This window comes from Mandrillus leucophaeus, unplaced genomic scaffold (assembly GCF_000951045.1).
Source record: "Mandrillus leucophaeus isolate KB7577 unplaced genomic scaffold, Mleu.le_1.0 Scaffold39, whole genome shotgun sequence".
NCBI lineage: Eukaryota > Metazoa > Chordata > Mammalia > Primates > Cercopithecidae > Mandrillus > Mandrillus leucophaeus.
Window position 1 is genome coordinate 6,508,496 of NW_012104142.1, and position 4,627 is coordinate 6,513,122.

The 4,627-nt window shown below is 46.5% G+C and overlaps 1 pseudogene; it reads right to left on the minus strand.

Moving 5' to 3' along the window:
- Positions 1-760: 760 nt before the first annotated feature.
- On the minus strand, positions 761-3,431 carry LOC105547529 (annotated as a pseudogene).
- Positions 3,432-4,627: the final 1,196 nt, after the last annotated feature.

Below are 4,627 nucleotides of genomic sequence, written 5' to 3' on the forward strand. Positions count from 1 at the left end.
GGGGGTCTGCACACTGCAGGCCATGCTGGCATTAGCTCCAATCCTTTGGGGTCCGTCTCATCCAGGCAAAGACAGCTGGTTGGCCTCAGAGCGTTATTATAGGTGCCACTAGCGGGTAAAATATTTTTTCCTGGGCCGGGCCCGAAAAAGGGGGGTTCCCTTGGGGGGATTTTTTTAAAATTTTTTTTTTTTTTTTTTTTTTTTTTTTTTTTTTGAGACGGAGTCTTGCTCTGTCACCCAGGCTGGAGTGCCGTGGCCGGATCTCAGCTCACTGCAAGCTCCGCCTCCCGGGTTCACGCCATTCTCCCGCCTCAGCCTCCCGAGTAGCTGGGACTACAGGCGCCCGCCACTTTGCCCGGCTAGTTTTTTTTTGTTTTTTTTTTTTGTATTTTTTAGTGGAGACGGGGTTTCACCGTGTTAGCCAGGATGGTCTCGATCTCCTGACCTCGTGATCCACCCGTCTCGGCCTCCCAAAGTGCTGGGATTACAGGCTTGAGCCACCGCGCCCGGCCCAGAAACTTTCAATCCAAACCAAAAGGATGTATCTTCTAGGTGTTGCCAAGAAACCTAAACAAAGTAAAAGAACAGGCTTACTTTAATCAAGTTCCAGAATGGGGTGCATGGCTTTGAAAAGCACTTTGTAGCAGAAGATGCAGGGGTGTGTGTAAAGCAAAGTTTCTAGAATACACCAGAGGAAACAGACACCACCCGACTTGGCCTTCGCATCCCCTGGATGCTGCTCTGTCTCAGCGGTGGGTGGTTACGGGGTCCAGCTGACTCCGGGGGTGTCGCGATGCTCCGTGTGTGCGTCCAGGCGTCTGCTGAAGTCTTCCTCTCTCTGCTTGTGGGTCTGGGATGCTTTCTTCAGGATCCTTTCCATTTGTCGCTTCTCCTGCACTTTCTCCTGGGCTGGGGTCAGCCTGTCCAGGTCGCACCACTTCTCCTCCTCATTCTTTTTGCTTGTTCCCATCGCTTCCTGAGTTGTGCCTTGTCTTTGTGCTTCTTTTTCTTCTTCTGCTTGGTCACTCCAAGCTCTGCGATGCCCTTTGGCTTCAGGGGTCCCTTCTGGACCTGCTTGTAGGCCCCCAGGTCACTAGCCTGCAGTTCGGTAGGCAGCAGAATTTTTTCTGGAGAAAAGATCAAGCAACGTATGTGAAGATTTATGTCCAAGGATGTGCATCATAGAATTCCTGAAAAAAAAAAAATATATATATATATATATATAGAGAGAGAGAGAGAGAGAGAGGCAGAATCCCACTATGTTGCCCAGGCTGGAGTGCAGGCCCAAACTCCTGGGCTCAAGCAATTCTCTTGCTTCAGCCTCCTAAGTAGCTGAGAGTATAGGTGTGTACTACCATCCCCGGCCAAGTTTTTAATTTTTTTGTAGAGAGATGAGGCCTTACTATGTTAGCCAGGCTGATCTCAAACTCCTGGCCTCAAGCGATCATCCTGCTTTGACCTCCCAAAACTCTGGAATTACAGGCATGAGCCACAGCACCTGTCCCTTAAAATACATTTTTAAATTTTTATGTTTTTTATTACATGTATCTGCTGATTGTTTTTTATTTTTTATTTTTTTTACTTGAAATATTTTTAATGGAAATACTTAAATGTTCTCCAACATGGCGAAACCCCGTCTCTCCTAAAAATGCTAAAATTAGCGGGCATGGTGGCATATGCCTGTAATCCTAACTACTTGGGAGGCTGAGGCACGAGAATCACTTTAACCCTGAAGGCAGAGGTTGCTATGAGTCCAGATTGCACCACTGAGCTCCAGGCTGGGTGACAGAGCAAGACTCTGTGTCAAAACAATGCATACATATATATAAATGCTTGGCAATAGAAGACCACTTTGGTAGGTTATAGTCCATATGTAATCCCAGCACTTTTGGAGGCCAAGGTTGGGAGGATCGCTTGAGCCCAGGAGTTCAAGACCAGCCTGGGCAATATAATGAGATCCCATCTCTACAAAAAATGGAAAATTCGAAAATTAGCAAGGAATGATGGTATGCACTTGTAGTCCCACCTACTCAGTAGGCTGAGGTGGGAGGATCACTGGAGCCCACAAGGTTGAGGCCACAGTGAGCCATGATTGTGCCACTGCACTCCAGCCTGGGTAACATGCCAAGACCTTGTCTCTAAAGAAAAAAAAAGTGTGTTCTAACTTGGTAAATATTAGAATATTTAAGCTATTAGGCTATGAAGTCAGAGCTGGATTTAAAACCATCTCTTCTTAGCTGTGTATTGTGAAACAATCCGTTTAACCCTCTAAGCCTCAGTTTCCATACCTACCTACTTTATTTATTTATTTTTTTCAGAGGCAAGGTTTGCTACATTGCCCTTGACGGTTCTCCACCTCAGCCTTCTGAGTGGCGGGGACCACCAGCTCGCACCACCTTGCCCAGCTACCTTTTAAAGTTGTGGGATTAAATAAATCCGTTTCTATGGTGTGCTTATAAACACAGTGCCTGGCATTCAATAAATATTCACTGCATATATATATATAATGATTGAATACTAAATCTCAAAGTCAGGGATGCTGGCATGCAAAAGACATTTAATAAACATCTTTTAATAAAAAAAATACGATGAATATGATAGGAGATTACACTGAGAAAATTGTGTTTAGGTCAAAAAGAAAATTTGACCATTAAGTAAAGAGACTTTGGTTTTCTATGACTGATTAATGAACTCAGGAGGGAATGCCAAAGGATATCTTTTAAAAGTGTTTTGAACAGTAGCAGCAAACTGAAATAAACATACATAGCCTCACAAGGTGAATTATTTGGAAGACAAAATGCATATAGATGTAATTGTTCTATTAGTATGTATGTTGTTTTCTTTTTTTCTGTCTTTCTTTTTTCTTTTTTTTAGATGGAGTCTCACTCTGTCACCCAGGCTGGAGTGCAATGGCACAATCTCGTCTCACTGCAACCTCTGCCTCCTGAGTTCAAGTGATTCTCCTGCCTCAGCCTCCCGAGTAGCTGGGGTACCACGCCCAGCTAATTTTTTTTTTTTTTTATTTTTTTATTTTTAGTAGAGATAGGATTTCACCAGGTTGGCCAGGCTGGTCTTGAACTCCTGACCTCAGGTGATCCACCCGCCTCAGCCTCCCAAAGTGCTGGGATTACAGGTGTGAGCCACCGTGCCCAGCCAAAATGTATGTTGTTTTCTATGTGGTAACTTTATAGCCATTCTCTACGTGGCCCACTTCAAAACAGCCCTGGGAGCAGCCTTTCCTTTATTCAGCAAAGGCTCTCTGAGCCCCTAGGGTGGGCTAAGCACTTCCACGGAGCTGCCGCTGTGGACTGTGCTGGGCTGTGACGGGGGACAGTGATGCAGTCTCACCTACTGTGGACGACTCGGGAGGTTTCTAATGGTCTGGAAACACCCAGGACAGCCCTGAGCTCAGCTCCCGGAAAAGGAGGCATCTTCGGGCTCTGCCTACTGCGTACCCAATTGTGAAGCCTGGGCAGCTGCGCTGAGGTTCTGGGCCTCGACTCTTCGTCCACGAAATGAGAGCATTACACAGATGACTTCAGGGTTTTGTTTTTTTAAATCCTGTGACCAGAAAGAAATTCACTGTGACCAAACACACACACACACACACACGAACACACGCACATGGACACAACTGGAAAACTTGCTCACGAATGCCAAGGCCACTCCCACTCCGAAACACATGGGAGATTTTGGTGGTTTTGTCTTTTTTTTTTTTTTTTGAGACAAATTCTTGCTCTGTCACCCAGGCTGGAGTGCAGTGGCTCAATCACAGCTCACTGCAACCTTCATCTCCTAGGATCAAGAGTTCTCCCACCTCAGCCTCCCAAATAGCTGGGACCACAGGCACAGGACGCTATGCTCTCAGCTAACTTTTGATTTCTTTTAAGTAGAGACAAGGTCTTGCCATGTTGCCCAGGCTGCTCTCAAAACTCCTGGGCTCAAGTGATGCTCCTGCATTGGCCTCCCAAAGTGCTGGGATGACAGGGGTGAGCCACTGCGCCCGGCCTGAAACACCTGTTTTTCTAGTGGAAAAAGGTCTGATGAGGAAGCAAAGGCCCTGGTTGTTGGTGGCTGCCAGGCTTACAGGATCTCAGGCAAATTGCATCACCTCTGTAGGCCCTTTGCTGTAATGTCAGGCTTCTGGCCTAATGATCTCTGAAGTCCCTCCATTGCTAAAATTCTGTTTTATAATCATTCCATTCCATTCAATGGTCCTATATTGAGCACGTGTGCCAAGCACTTTCTAGGCCCAGGGGCTGCAAAGGGGAATGACTCACAGACCCCACCATTGAAGGACCCGCCATCTTACTGAGTGAGCCAGCACGGGACGCACAGAGACGGAGATGGGTATGTGTGGGCTTGTTCCAGAGCTGGACGTGCCTGAAGACCCTTTACTGAGGCCATGATCTCCACCTGGCTCTCATTTGGGCCTACGGCATTTTTGTAGACTTTAAATGGGCAATGAATATACTAGGTATTTCCACCATATTTCCACCCCAACCCTAAGGGATTCGTTTCAAGGGGGAGTGTCTGGTCATCCTACATGGCCAGACTCTGCATAGGGCAAGCTCTGGCAATAGGGCCAAACAGTGCATGTGACAAAGGACAAATGCAGAATACAAAA